Source organism: Carcharodon carcharias, chromosome 17 (genome assembly GCF_017639515.1).
Source record: "Carcharodon carcharias isolate sCarCar2 chromosome 17, sCarCar2.pri, whole genome shotgun sequence".
In the NCBI taxonomy this organism is placed as follows: domain Eukaryota; kingdom Metazoa; phylum Chordata; class Chondrichthyes; order Lamniformes; family Lamnidae; genus Carcharodon; species Carcharodon carcharias.
Window position 1 is genome coordinate 91,176,620 of NC_054483.1, and position 15,898 is coordinate 91,192,517.

Here is a 15,898-nt window from a genome sequence, read left to right on the forward strand (position 1 = left end):
TTTCCAAGTCAGGATGGTGAGTGACTTGGAGGGGAACTTCTAGGTGGTGGTGTTCCCATGTACCTGCTGCCCTTGTCTTTCTAGATGGTAGCAGTTGTGGGTTTGGAAGGTGCTGTTGAAGGAGCCTTGGTGAATTTCTGCAGTGCATCTTGCAGATGGTACACAGTGCTGCTACTGTGTGTTGGTGAGGGAGGGAGTGCATGTTTGTGGCTGGGGTGTCAATCAAGTGGGCTGTTTTGTCCTGGATGGTGTCCAGCTTCTTGAGTATTGTGGGAGCTGCAATCATCCAGGCAAGTGGGGTCACACTCCTGACGTGTGCATTGTAGATGGTGGACAGGCCTTGGGGAGTCAGGAGGTGAGTTACTCGTTGCACAATTCCTAGCTTCTGACCTGCTCTTGTAGCCGCAGTATTTATATGGCTAGTCCAGTTCAGTTTCTGGTCAATGGTAGCCCCCCAGGATGTTGATAATGGGGGATTCAGTGATGGTAATGCCATTGAACATCAAGGGGGGATGATTGGATTTTCTTTTGTTGGAGATGGTCATTGCCTGACACTTGTGTGGCCTGAATGTTACTTGTCACTTGTCAGCCCAAGCCTGGATATTGTCCAGGTATTGCTGCATTTGGACATGGACTGCTTCAGTATCTGAGGAGTCATGAATGGTGCTGAACATTGTGCAATCATCAGTGAACCTCCCCAATTCTGACCTTATGATGGAAGGAAGGTCATTGATGAAGCAGCTGAAGATGGCATGGCTTAGGACACTACCCTGAGGAACTCCTGCAGCGATGTTCTGGAGCTGAGATGACTGACCTCCAACAACCACAGCCATCTTCCTTTGTGCTAGGTATGATTCCAACCAACGGAGAGTTTTCCCCCTGATTCCCATTGACTCCAGTTTTGCTAGGGCTCCTTGATGCCACAGTCAGTCAAATGTTGCCTTGATGTCAAGGGCAGTCACTCTCACCTCACCTTGGGAGTTCAGCTCTTTTGTCCATGTTTGAACCAATGCTGTAATGAGGTCAGGAGCTGAGTGGCCCTGGCGGAACCCAAACTGAGTGTCAGTGAGCAGGTTATTGTTAAGCAAGTGCTGCTTGTTAGCACTGTGATTACCTTTTCCATTACTTTACTGATGATGGAGAGAAGGCTGATGGGGTGGTAATTAGCTGGTTGGATTTGTCTTGCATTTTGTGTACAGGCCATACCTGGGCAATTTTTCACAAAGCCGGGTAGGTGCTAGTGTTGTAGCTGTACTGGAACAGGTTGGCCAGGGGCGTGGCAAATTTTGAAGCACAAGTCTTCAGTACTATTGCCGGAATATTGTCAGCGCCCATAGCCCTGTATATACCCCATGTGATGCTGGGACCTCCGGAGGAGGCCAGGATGGATCATCCGCTCTGCACTTCTGACTGAAGATTGTAGCAAATGCCTCAACCTTATATTTTGCACTGATGTGCTGGGCTCCTCTATCATTGAGGATGGGGATATTTGTGAAGCCTCCTCCAGACAATTGCTTAATTGTCCACCACCATTCATGATTGGATGTGGCAAGACTGCAGAGCTTAGATCTGATCTGTTGGTTGTGGGATCGCTTAGCTCTGTCTATCACTTGCTGCTTATGCTGTTTGGCACACAAGTAGTCCTGTGTTTTAGCTTCACCAGACTGACACCTTATTTTTAGGTATGCCTGATGCTACTCCTGGCATGCCCTCCTGCACTCTTCATTAAGCCATTGATCCGCTGGCTTGATGGTAATGGTAGAGTGGGGGATATGCTGGGTCACGAGGTTACAGATTGTGTTTGAGTACAGTTCTGCTGCTGCTGATGGCCCACAGCGCCTCATGGATGCCCAGTCTTGAGTTCTAGATCTGTTTGAAATCTATCTCATTTAGTACGGTGGTCATGCCACACCTAAGTGCTTTATTGGCTATAAAGTGCCTTGAGAACTCTGGTGGTCGTGAAAGGTGCTATATGAATGCAAGTCTTTTTTAACCATCGTACGATTCCATTCTATGAAATAAGTGACCAGTTAATCTGTTTCAGTGTTGTTGGCTGAAGCCAACTCCTGACTTTTCTTTGAAAAGATATCCGGGGTAAGGGTTTTTTACATTCCCCTGAGCTGGCAAATGGAACCTTGGTTTAATATGTCATCCTAAGAGATAGAATGTTTGATAATGTAGCATTCCCTCAGAACAGTAATGCCATGCCAGTCTTGATTATATTCTCAAGACTTGTAGTGAAACTTGAACCTTCAGCTCTCTTAGAGCATGGAGATGAAATTGCTACCTCCTAGCTAAGCTGCCATAGGTTGGATTGTATTATGTAAGGGACTGGATGATACAAAGTTTATCAGATTTAATGATAACTAGACTATGAGGCACTTTGTCGAAAGAGAATCCTGTCATCTTAATAGCATTGTTTACGATTAACCAGTTATGAGCAAGTGCACAGTTACATCTTACCTTTTGTAATGAACATAATATGGAATATTTTTGTTGCTGTACTTTTCTAATGTTGCATCATTGGCTGTATCATATGTCATTGCAGTATCTAGCTATTCTTAAATTAAACATTATGCAGCACAAATAGACTTTCAAGATATTAGTTTCTTTTGACTGTTATCTCAAAACTTGAAGCTGCAGTTACATTGTTAAAAACTCCATTGCACTGAGCTTAGTTTGAAATCAGTGAAATTCACAGCAAAACGTTCTGGAATGTATTCTCTCTAAGCTTTTTGAAGCTATGGATTTGGATTTTATTTTATGATCTTGTTACTTCTGTCCCCAGTTTTAAAATTTGACTTCCTCCTTGTTGCCACTGTGGTATGGACAAACCAATCCTCGATCATGTGGACATGTGACTTGAGCCTCTCTCAGAGCTGGCTATTGGAAGACTCTTAGTCCCTGTTTCTTAGAATGGAGAAACACTTGGTACCTTCCTGGAAGCCAAAATGCATAGCCTACATATCAGTCATTTCCTATGACCAGGAACCTATATCCTATACGTCCGTGACACTATGGATGGAATCATCTGGTCCCGTTGGCAGTGGGTGTCATGGCAAACATGAACAAACAATATGGCAGGAGGGTCAAGAGTCAATTTACGCCGTGAAACCATTTTGTGGTCATCTGCTCCACCCGTCAATGCCAGGCCGAGTTTCCCACCGCTGCAAGACAGGGATCTAATTTTAATACTTTAGCATCTCATTATAAGCCCTGCTCACCAGAATCATTCCCACCCACCCACCCCCCGCCCCCCACCCCCACCCCGCCCCCCCACGCTGGATCATCCAGGCATTACACTGACGTGTTTCACAATGATACATAAGCAACATGCACCTGGTGAGCTGCACTTTGCTTGGGAAGTTGAGGTTTGTTTGGCTACCTTGCTTCGGGCAGCACTCACAGTTATCAGCGCCAGGCTTCACAGGCAGCACCACCTCATTTTTAGGGGGGCTCACGGGCAAGTCTCTACCTACCAGACCAGCCATTAGGCGGGAGTGGATTTTCATTGGCTGCAGGGCTAGGACTTGCTTGGAGAAGGGGTGGGGGGGAGAAGTGGCCCTCAGGCAAGGGAAGAGGCTGCAGAGCGAGGGCTGTACTGGGGAAGGGAGGTATCCCAGGGTGTGTGTGGGGGCACGAGTTGATCTGTGCAAGTGGTCTCAAGACGGTGAGGGCTGAGGAGGCAGTCTCCAGAGGAGATGAGGCTAGATGGAGATGTGAGTGTGTGTGTGAGAGAGCGAGTGGTGATATCCCTTGAGCTGGCACTGAGTAAGATGCCGGCTTGTGAGTGTGTGAGCTTAGAGTGATAAGATGCACGGCTAGAATAATTCATCCTCTTTCTGCACTGGATGGACAACCTCTTCTGTGTAGCGTTCGCACTGATCACCATGGCCACTGTCTCGCAAGCTGGAGCGGTGAGATTGCTGGATCTCCTGCGGTCAGAGTGTGGGTGGAGGACATCATGGCGGGCCTCCAAAAGGCATTCCTGTGACAGGTCATTGAACTCTTCTTGGCTTTCACTGGAGCAGTCCTGGGCTGCAAGCAATGAGAACCGTGTGCATTGAGAACCGTGAGCATTGAGAACCGTGAGCATTGAGAACCGTATGCACAGCTACAGTTTCGACATGGCACCGGGAGCGAGGAACAGTGAGGTAACTGCGTGGCGGGCAATTCAGAAGCTGCCCACCAGCGAGACGGTGCGTTTCCTGTGGCTGCATAATTAATAGGGCAGGAAGTGGACAACATGGCGTGAAAACCCGCCATTGCGGCCAGCAGGTAAAATGTTTTCTTTCACACTCACTACTGCATTTTGTGCAAATCTGGGACAATTCCACCTTATTTTGATCACCTTGCTTGTGCCTGATGTTTTGGCGTTTAGGCTTAATAATTTGGGATATACTTTCAATTTGGAATGTTTTAATGTTCTGTTTTTCAAGTTTACTAAATTCTGATTTTTTTTCTTATTAATCATTCCATTTACCCAGGCCATTTCCTCAATTACTAGAAATTAATATTTAAAAATGGATTTTATTAGTAGAGGCATAGAGTACTAAAATAAAGAGGTGACATCAAATTTATATAAGGCAATGGCTAGGCCAGGGCTATAGAATGTGTGCAGTTTTGGGTGCCCAATTAGAGTAGACATTAAAGGCACATTTAGGGTATAGCATCATTTACGTGGATGGCACCCAAAGGAGAAATTTTAATGTCCTCCCTTGATCAATAGCAGGGAGACCAGCTTGCCATCACTGTGCAGGCACCCTGTGCAAATTTTCCTCATCCCAGAAATTTATATGTCTCAGGGGCTTATAGGGTAAGTGGGCCAATCCCCAGATCTGCTGTGATTATGGGGGTGACAGAGTGCCCCTGGGTCATCGGCCTGAAATGTTAGCTCTGTTTCTCCCTGCAGATGCTGTCAGGCCTGCTGAGTATTTCCAACATTTTCTGTTTTAATCTCCATTATCTTGTGGGATTCTCTCTTTCCCAGTAAGGGAGCTATGGTTAATAGATCTGAGTCCAAAACCCTAGTCCAAGGAAGTGGAGTCATTTCTCTATTTCCACAGCATTTTTGAGAAGGAAGAATTGCATTTTGGAAACGATGCCCCTGGATCCGCTAGCTGCACATTTATTATACTGCCCAGATTTTTGTTTTGTTTCAGTGTTGATTTTACGGTTGCTAGTTCACCATCTTCAGGCAAATAGGACATAAGTTGGGGAGCAAAACAGGCGGAATCGCATTTACTGTCCATTGTACAACACACCTGATATTCAGTTTGATTGAAATCAGTGGAACTGAACATGGCACAACGTACATAACAGGCAGCAAGCACAACACCTCCTGCTTTGCGTTACTGCCAATGTCAAATTTTATTCCCTTCAGCTTTTTGCTGCAGTGAGAAAATTCAGTTTGATCTATTTCAAACTTGCATTGCTACAAAACACGTCAAAATAGTCTATTTGCATTTTTACATGGTTTGATTTCAGCATCAGAGTTTTGCATTATATTAAATCTTTTGAAAATGTTGAACTTGTACATGAACAAACGCCTGTCACTGTGTGAAAGCAGTTGATATTGGAGAAAGCATTCAACCTTGAGCTCTTGGTTCTAAATATTAGCACCCTCTTCTGGAAAGTTGTTGTAAGAACAGTGCTTATTCTGACTTGAGTTGAATGTGTTTTCTTTTGATACAAATCATGGCCCAGATTTTGCAATCGGAATAATAGAGAAACTATCTCAGCACTCACTTATTACAGAATAAATTGGACAGCAACTTCCAGCACATGCACATACACAGTTTAACCTGGAAATCTGCAAGTTGCTATCCTAGTTTCTTCAGAACCTTCTCCACACCACTACCTCTCTTAGAAATGGGACTTTCAAATTCATGAGGAACATGCAGTTCCCACTAAACATGCTCAAAAATGTTAGGGCTGGTGCTCTCAAGTGTGTGACCAGCCTCAATTACTACCAAACAACCTCTTTGGCACTCAGTTAAATTTTGAAATGGTGAAGTATCAATTGTTGGAGATTTAAAAGAGATTAAACATTTAAAAAAAAAACTTTATTTTTACTTTTCTGTCTTTTTAAAATCTTTTTCTCTTAGTCCCATTTTTTCTTCTCTCACTTTGTTTTGCTTTTTATACATGATTTGGCCTTGAATTGAATTCCTCACATGTTGCATGTCTCAGTAACGATTCTTCAATCTAATTGGTTAAGGAGATAAATATGGCACAAATTTCAGATGCGTCACTCTGTTTTTTGAGCATTACGAGGGGCTTTAGAGGTCCAAAGTGCCATCCCTGTTGTACGTGCACACTTCTAGTTTGGGTCATTCAGAACACTGTTGTTGAGGACATGAGTACATGTGCAGTGAGCAATCATTCAGTAATCATTCGGTAATGCCAATTCAAAACCAGCAATCCTATTTTGGCGCCTAGCACTCACTAACAATGTCACTTAATCACATACAGCTGGTCATATGTTCAGCAGCAGGAAGGACCACCCCCTCCCCCCCCCCCACCCCCCAACTAGTACTATTTAAAGGGATCATCAACTATTTTCACACTGGTTGCTGATTGATTTCTACTGGCTGTTGCTACGAATGTGCAAGTATTTGGTGGTTTCTGGAGTTCCTTAAAATTGGTTAAGTCTACAGTGGTTGGTATAGCATGTGCTGAAGGACTTGGCTATGACTTCAAGGTCTCTGCAGAAACCAGTTGTTCCTAGATATGGGTGCAATAGTATGCATTTCCCTTGGAAGACAGCTTGGGGGCGTTGGTTAGTTCATCTGGCTAAATGGCTAGACTGTAGTGTAGAATGACACAAACAGCATGGAGTCAATCCCTGAACTACTTGCCTTGCCCCACACTTGATGTGGAGTGTTGCCTCTCAAATTATATAACCACTTGTCTCTCTCTAATGGAGAGAGATGGTTCTTTGTGCACTACACCTTTCCTTAAATACACCATGATAGGGAGGATGAGCAGATGGCAGCAGAAGCAAACTTCCAGAAGAGGGAGGAGGTACTGGGGATACAGGGGAGGACACACTATCTGCAGGATACCAAAACTGTTCAGGACAGTCAGGGAGCAATTCTCCTACCTGAATCTCAGCAAGGAACAGTTCAAGAGATGTCTGTGCTTAACTTAGGACATCGTTACTTGCTGCAGCCACAACTACAACCTCAGAACATCACCTGTTGCATAAGGGAGATCACCAAGACTCTCTACTTAATGAGAGCTATGTTTCATTCTCTCTTGCCAGAGAGAAGCAAGTGAAGTGAACACATGATTCTGCGAGGACACTTTCCTATGATGCGGGGTTCCGATGACTGCATGCACGTTGCTTTATGAATGCTGTATGTCAACTCGAAGATGCACCGCAATCAAAAGGGATTCCACTTTATCAACATGCAGCTGGTATACAATCAATCATAGCATATCGTGCAAGTCACTGTCCAGTACCCTGGCAGCAGTCATGATGCCTTCATTTTGTCACAGTCCGCTGTGCCATCTGCAATTGAGTCATTGTTACAAATGAAAGAATGGTTACTGGAGGGCAAGGGCTATCCACTGATGACATAGCTGATGACTCTGTTGCACAGCCCATGCACATGTGGGCAGCATGCATACAATGAAAGCAATACAGCCACATGAAATGTGATGGAGCAGACCATTGGCATGCTGAAACAATATTTCTACTGTCTGGATCACTCTGGAGGAGAACTGCCATGCTCAGCAGAGTAGGTGTCAAGATTTGTGGTGGTCTTCTGCATGCTGTATAACCTCATCATCCTGAGTGCACACCAGCTGTACAGCAAGCAACTGAGGAGCAGGACGAGGAGGAAAAAGAGGAAGAGGAATGGAAGAAACACCCTAGACCACCTCCTTCTGGCTGAGTTGTCCATGAACAATCATTCTAACTGCAATACCAGTAAACGCAATAGCAATTCCTGTTCAGCAGTCAGTCCCACATGTTACCTTCCCTCTGCAACTGACCATCAAAGCATCTGCTTGGTCACAATGCAAATATAGAGGCATAAACATACCAAACCAAATTTACAAATCAAACAATGCCATTCTGCAAACAAACTGATCACCTTAATGCATTCCCTTAGTGCTTGCCTTCCATGTGCCTTTGCCTGGCCTAATGTTGCACGTCGAGTTACCCTAGTGGCTGCAGTATGGCTGGTGGAAGGCTGCTGACTTTCAGTGGGGGAGAATGCAGGTGGCCTTGCATGATGACCTTGAGCTGTTCCGGATAGAGAAAGCTCTTGGGGCTTGACTCCGGACATTGAATGCCACTGCTATTGGGGTCCCATTACTTTGGAGATATCATCTGGAGGGCCTCCTAGTCCACTGCAGATACAGGACATTTCTCCCCCTCTGCACCTCCTTGACCAAGACCACCAATGCAGCATTGTAAAATCTTACAGCCTATTCTCCACCATTTTGTGCCATTCTTCTGTCTTTCCCAGGTCAGAATCAGTTGTAGAATGACTTACAGCACCAGCTCCAGCCTCAATGCACTTGCCCTTTAAGAGGTTTAGTGGGGCTAGCCTCTCATGATTTTGCATTCCTGTCTGAGACATGCAGCCACTGAACAGCTCAGTTAGCACTGGCTGCACACCACAATCATGTCAATTAGCAGGCAGTACAAAGTTGGCACGTTGCCTGCACTGGAGCAACTGGTGCAGGTTAACCTGCATTGCAATCCCTGCACCTGTTTTTGGGAACATCATATTTAACCCACCCAGTTAGTTGCCCTGTTAAGACAAATCCCAGATCCCCTTTGGAGGGCGCCAAGTTGAAAAGGATCTCGAGCAACTGTAACAAGGGTAAAATATTACAGCTGCTGCAAATCTGATATAAAAAAAAATGCTGGAAGTACTCAGTATGTCAAGTAGCTTCTGGAGCGAGAGTTAATGAGACAATCTTTCATTGCAACCCCTATTTGAACAACTGGACCAGGTTGACAGCCTGCTTCGGTTCCTCTCTCACATTTATTAAGTGAGTTCCTTCTGATCCAAGGTATTAAATAATTTTATTCATAACAGTTTAATTTTATGAATGTTACACAGTAAAAATTTCAGTACAACAAACAAGGCCTAATTTTAACCTAACAAGAGCTGGGTGGATTTGGGTTGAATACCCATTTTAAGCCCCTTGGAAATCAGAACAACTTAAAATTAGGTGGGGTATAAAACAGATCTGATCCTATCTCATCCACACTGGACAAGCTAGGGTAAAATACAGGCTTCATAGTGTTTGGAATGGATCATTGGTATTTGAGGTTCTGTTCAGCAGGGCAATCTGGATTTCTTTGTCCTTTATTTTACCATTGGATTAAATAGTTGAATATCTGACTAAACTGCTGAACAGAGAATTTATTTGTCACTCAAGGGCATCTCGGAATTGAGAGAGTTGAATTGCAGGATAATTGAAATGTGAGCAGTATAACAGGATTGTTAACAGACGGAGAGATTTTTAGTATGTTATGGCAGGCGGATGGTAAATGCCAAGCTACCCAAATCCCAGAAGGAAACTTGAAGCAGCTGCCACAACTATTTGCAATTTGTACTTATTTTGAGATGCGGGCTTTGAATTCAGTAAAAAGGCCACCAAGTCTTCTAGGGTTTCTTAAAAAATCTAAATTAAACCGTTATTAGTAGAGGAAATGGTTTTAAGCAAATACATAGATCTACAAATTACTACCTTGATAACTTCTAAGTCCCCTAATTAATCTAACCCCAGTTACACCTCTGTTAAGATAACAGTGAGACACAGATTTTAAAAGACCCAGGCAAAGTAATGCACAATGCCCTGAACAGTCAAACTCAAAGTGAGTTTTTCTCAGTTTCGGTTTCTTGCAGACAGCAGCTTGAGGCTTAGATGTTGGATGCTTTTCACACTTGTTACATCTTAGAATTCCTGCCTTTACACACAGCCTTCTCTCCTTTATACATATTTTCCCTCTTGAATGCAAATTCTCATTATTTCACTATGTCTTTGGACTTTAATTCTACTTTCCATCCCTAATAATAAAATCTACCATAGTACCAATTTTACCCATAATCTTTGGGAAAAATAAACACACTGGGCAGAATTTTGCCCTGGATCGGCATGCGGGCTCGACCAACTCGGCGGCAGGCGGGCAGCCAACTGCTGCCGCCAAAACCGGCCCTGCCGCCATTTTAAGTGGGCGGGCCAATTAAGGCCCGCCCAGCATGTCACCCGACCGGGGGGGGCGGGGATGGGATTCCCCAACTGCCAGAGTGTGCTCTTTCGCGAAAAAGCACATAGCTCCCTGAGGCAAAGTGCTGCCTCAGGGAGATCGCTGAATCTCTGTGAAACTCTAAAAATAGAAAAATTTAAAAATTATTACCATGTCCCCCTCATGTGAAAGTGTCACACGAGATGGGACATGTTAGTGAAGAACACAAACACTTTATTAAAAGTTTTTAAACCCGATATCAAACCTCATCCCGCCACTGGATGAGGTTTGTAAAAAAAATCACTTACCCGCCTGCCCATTGGGTCGGTGCGCTGACCTGAAGTTCGCTCGGGCCCCTCAAAATCCTGGTCGATTGGAGAGTTAGTGGCCTTAACAAGGCCTTTAATTAATGGCGGGCACGCGTCCCACTGCACAGCGCGCCCGCCGACCGAAATATCGCAATGCCGCACGCTGACATCGGGACGCTCGAGCGACATTTTAAGCGCTGGTGTGCGGACTCCACCACCCACATGCCGGCCAGAAGATTCTGCCCAGTTGTTTCTTAACTTCCCCTGGCTAGGTGAAACATTTCACCTCCTCTTTTGAATTCAAGCTAGTCTGATTTATTTAAAAATAGAAATGTTCCCTTTACACCTGTGTTTACCTACTTAACATTTCAAACCTAACTCATCTTCTGTTACATTAAAGCCCTCAGACCAGCTGCCTTAAATTCAATTAAGTCCCACACACACACAGACAGACAGAGACCCCACTATTACTCTACTTTACAACAAATTCCAATAACATTATGAATATTATTATATCTTCCTAACAGATATTATTACTGTGCAACGCATAGGCCAACATTTTCTGTTTGGTGGGCGGGCAGACCAAACGTGCCTGGGAGGAGGTGGTGGAGGTGGTGAGCTCCCGCGATGTGGTGCGGCGCACCTGGATCCAGTGCCATAAGCGCTTCAATGATTTGTTGTGCTCTGGAAGGGTAAGTACCATGTTGGTGTTGGGCATTTAACCCATCAGGCAGCCTTAGCCTTTGAGGGTCTCCCTCCCTCCCCCACCAACCAAGTCTTACTGTCGTGATGTATTGAATCATGTTGGGCATTTTTCCTACACTGGGTGGGCAGGCAGATACTGCCTATGCTTACATCAACCTGAGTGGTTCATGAGGATATGAGTTCTCCCCCGCACCATGTGTTGCTCTTAGTTGCACGTGGCTCGTCTGGGGGCAACCTGCAGCAGATACAGCTAGGCTCATACTCAGAACCCCAACACATGTCCTATTCACGGTGATGAGATTGTGGAAGGGGAGCCTCAAGGTCTCGTGGCCAAGAGCCATCTGCTGCCCTCGATGTTGCACATAGTTGCGCCTCCTTACTATGGGAGCTAAAACCGTGCGTTTCCTAAAGTGATGTGCACAGAATGTGTCCAAGGTGGCTGTTGGATGGTGGGTTGGGAGCAGTCGCACTATATTTTTGTGACTGATCAGCAGTAGCAGGGAGGGGAGGCACTGAAGGCCTGATATGGGCCACTCTGGTTGGGGTGCAGCTTGTGCGTGCAAAGTCCATGTGCGATTAGCTGCAATGAATGGTCTTCTCTGTTTTTCAGGAGAAAGATGCTCACAATACGTGTGAGCGTTCACGGACTGGAGGCGGCCAGGCCCAGCTGATGATTTTGAGCCGTTTCAAGCAGGAGGCCCTGGAGCTTGAGAGGTGCCATGTGTCCAAGTCACTGGTGTCGATGAGGCTGGGATGGAATGGCCAGGTATTTGAGGTCAACAGTGAGATCTGCTCTGTCTTCCCACCATCCATTGCACTGATGATTGTTGCAATATTGCTCATTCACAGAGTGATAGAGTCAGAGGTGTGGGTCATAGACAAGGTCCCTTGGCCCTTCGAAGATGCGCGTGTCAAGCACCTTCCAAAGTCACCTTATCCCATTTCCGACCACTATCCCCATGGCCTTCTATGCCATGGCATCGCAACTGCACATCCAAGTACTTACTACATGTTAGGAGGGTTTCTGCATCCGCCACCCTTTCAGGCAGTGCGTCCCACATTACTGTGTGCAGAAGTTCCTCATCACCTCACCTGTCAACCTCATGCCCCTTTCCTTAAATCAACGCTACCAGGTTACTCATCCCTCTGCCAAGGGGAAAACTTCTTTTCTGTTGACCCTATCTATGCCTCTCAATGTTATAAACCTCAATAATGTCACCCCTCAATCTCCTCTGCTCCAGGGGAAATATCCCCAGTCTATGCTATGTCTCCTCATAACTCCAACTCTCCAGCCCAGCATGTACCCTGGTCAGCGACCTCTGCACTCTCTCCACTCCAATCACATCCCTCCTGTGAAGCACATATCACAACTTCACGCAGAACTATAGCTGTGGTCTCGGCAGCGTTCTCTGCACTTATGCATGCCCTCCCTGTTCCTATATTCTATTCCTCGGCTAATAAAGGCAAGTATGGCATTTACCTTCTTAAACGCCTTATGTGCCTGTTCCGCTACCTTAACGGGCCTGTCAACTTGCCCAGCAAGGTCCCTCTGATCCTCATTACTTTCCATGGTCTTACCATTCCTCGTGTATTCCCATACCTTGTTTCTCCTGCCCAAGTGCATCACCTCACACTTATCCACATAACATTCCATTTACCATTCCTTAGGCCATCTGACCAGCCTGTCTGTATTCGCCTGTAATGTTTGGGGCTCCTCCTGACTATTTGCCACCCCATCAATATTCATCTCCATAGGTTCTGGAAGGTTGTGAGCGCATAATGAGCCGGGGAAAGGGATGAAGTGTGTCACAGTGTGCACGCTAGCTGATCCACTGTCCTTGTTGTTATTTTCAGCATCATCAGAGCCCGTTGACCAGGATCGACTTCAGATGCCCCCTCTCACACCTGAAGGCCCTCAACTGTCATCTGTGTCCCACCATTTCTGCGAGGCAGGCATCAGTGCAGATACTAGTACCTCGGTGGGAATTGCAACATCGGCTAGTGTCCCAGGGCACAGTGGAGAGGGCACTTCACAGTCACTGGAGGAGCTGGCAGAGACAGAGAGTGCTGATGGTGCCAGCAGCCAGAGGGCTGCAGGGGACCAGGCACATGCTCAGTCGGTGAGTGATGATATGCCTCTGGAGCCGTCCGCGATGCAGCAGCTGCAGGAAATGCGGCCGGGTGTGCTGGAGCATCTAAGAGTGTTGCATGAGACTGTGCTTCGCTTGGTGTCCATGGTGGAGGAGTCCACGTGGAGCTTCAGTGATGCAATCAACCTCATGGCAGAGCGTCATGCTTCCTCCATGGAGAGAGTGACGACTCTCGTGGAGAGGGGCTTCCAGGAGAACAAACAGGTTCTCCTGGGGTTACGCTTGGACCTGCAAGCTCTCACAGTGCCAGTGGCCACAGCTGGTCATTGCCAATGTGTAAGATGGTGTGGGCTTCAAGCTTCCCAGCTCGTTGCCCACCCATCGACGGTGAGCAGGGAGGTCCAGGGCGACCTCACGTCGGCGGAGCAGCTGCCTGTCGTATCTGCGGGCTTCTCTCACGGTGCTCCCGATGAGGGCAACAGCTGCTCTGCCCCTCTCCCAGTGACCGCTTCATCGGGTGAGGCTGCAACAACTGGGCAAATGCCAGCTGTGGACCTGGCAGATCCCTCCCAGGTGGGGCCAGCACTGGCTCCATGGGCCAGAGGACGGCTGCCAAGGTCATCAAGGCCAATGAGACAGCAGAGTCAGCAGGCTGGCTCAGATACCACTCCGAGCAATGGGGCAGCACCAAGATGTCGCACCCGTAAATGTAAGCATAAGGCACCTTAGGCACACCTTGGGTTTCTTACTGGTGCTTTTGTGTAGGCCCTAGATTAGGGAATTATTTCTTGATGTTTTAAAAACGTTTGTTTTCATTTTGTTTGACCATATGATAGAGAAAATTAAATCCAGATGTGTTACCATGGCTGAGGGTGGCTCCTCTGTGCCGCATTTGTATGTTTAACATACATGTCATGAGTGTTTGAGTGGACATTGAGGTTTATGCCCAAAGCCCTTAGTTGCAGCTGATGACCTGGCAGATGTAGCACTTAAATGCCGAGTATGGAAGCACCAGGCAAGGCTGGTCCTGCTGATCCATTTGTGTGGAGCTAGTGGAAGGTTCACTGGATTAAAGTCTCATGGGTGTCCCTGCCTCCTTGGTGTAGACCCGGGTCAGCGTTTAGCCCCTCATCATTCCCCTGTGCCTCCTCATCCTCAGAATCAGTGCTGGACTCATCGTGTGCAGCCACATCCACTGTGTCAACATCTTCATCGTACACTGCGTCCCCCCTTTCCAGCGCAAGATTGTGGAGAGTGCAGCATGCTACCACTATCAACAACACATGATCTGATACAGGAGTGCACCCCCTGAGCGATTCAGGCATCAGAAGTGCACCTTGAGAAGACCGATGGCTCTCTCTACAGCTCTTGTGGTGGCATGGCTCCTATTATACCACTGCTCAGCTTCTGTTCTTGGAAGGCGGAGAGGAGTCATGAGTCACCTTCTGAGGGGAATAGCCCTTGTCACCCAGAAGCCATCCATCAAGCCGAGCTGGAGCACTGAAGAGCCCCAGTACCTGTGAGTGTCTGAGAATGTAGGCATTGTGGCAGCAGCCTAGGTACTTGCACAGACTTGTAAAATCAGCATCCTGTGATCACACACTATCTGCACGTTCATGGAGTGGAAGCCCTTCCTGTTGACAAAGGCACCGGGCTCACCTGCTGGCGCCTTGATGGCCACATGTGTGCAGTCTCTAGCACCTTGGACGCGGGGGAAGCCAGCAATGGCTGCTAAGCCTCTGGCTCGCTGTGTCTGGCTTGCCTGGTCCCAGCGGAAGTAGATGAAGGTCAATGCTTGCCTGAACAGAGCGTCTATAACCTGCTTGACACAAGTGTTGACAGCTGATTGGGAGACACCGCAAAAATCACCCACCGAGCCCTGGAAGGAGCCAGAGGCATAGAAGTTGAGGGCAGCTGTGACTTTTAGAGCCACTGGCATGGGGCATCCACCCACACAGTTAGCGGAGATTTCAGGGCCAATCATCTGACAGATGTAGTTTACTGTCTTCCTTGACAGTCGGAGCCTCCTTCGGCACTGCACCTCAGTCATATTGAGGTAGCTGCTTCGCCGCCTGTATACCCTGGCAGCAGGATAGTGGTATCTTCTGCGGCTCCTTCCACCTGGGACTACCTCTTGGCCCTGCGCCTCTTGTGTCTGCGCCTGTACTCCCAAAGGTGGCTCCCCTGGAGACTGATTGTCCAGTCCTGGCCTCCTCCTTATTCTAGCCCTCCCTTCCTCCTCAGAGGAGCTGCCTCCAGTGGACATGTTACCCAGGCTAAAGGGGGGCCTCTGGAAAGCTGCAGGCCCGATAAAGATTCCTGACTGCAGAGTGCTGACCTGAAGGTTAAGAGTACACAGAAAGCTGCTGGAATTCATTCTGAACTGCTACAGATCACACAGGCAAGTTTAAAAAACTTTCTGCAATAAATACTCAGACCAAACCCACTGAGCCCTCTTATCCCGCCCGTGGATGAGTTTTATTAACGAGTCTCTTAACTACCTGCCCGTTGCGCCTGCGTGCTGAGCCGAAGATCGCACGGGCACCTGAAAATCGGCATTGATTGCCGATTTCAGTGCC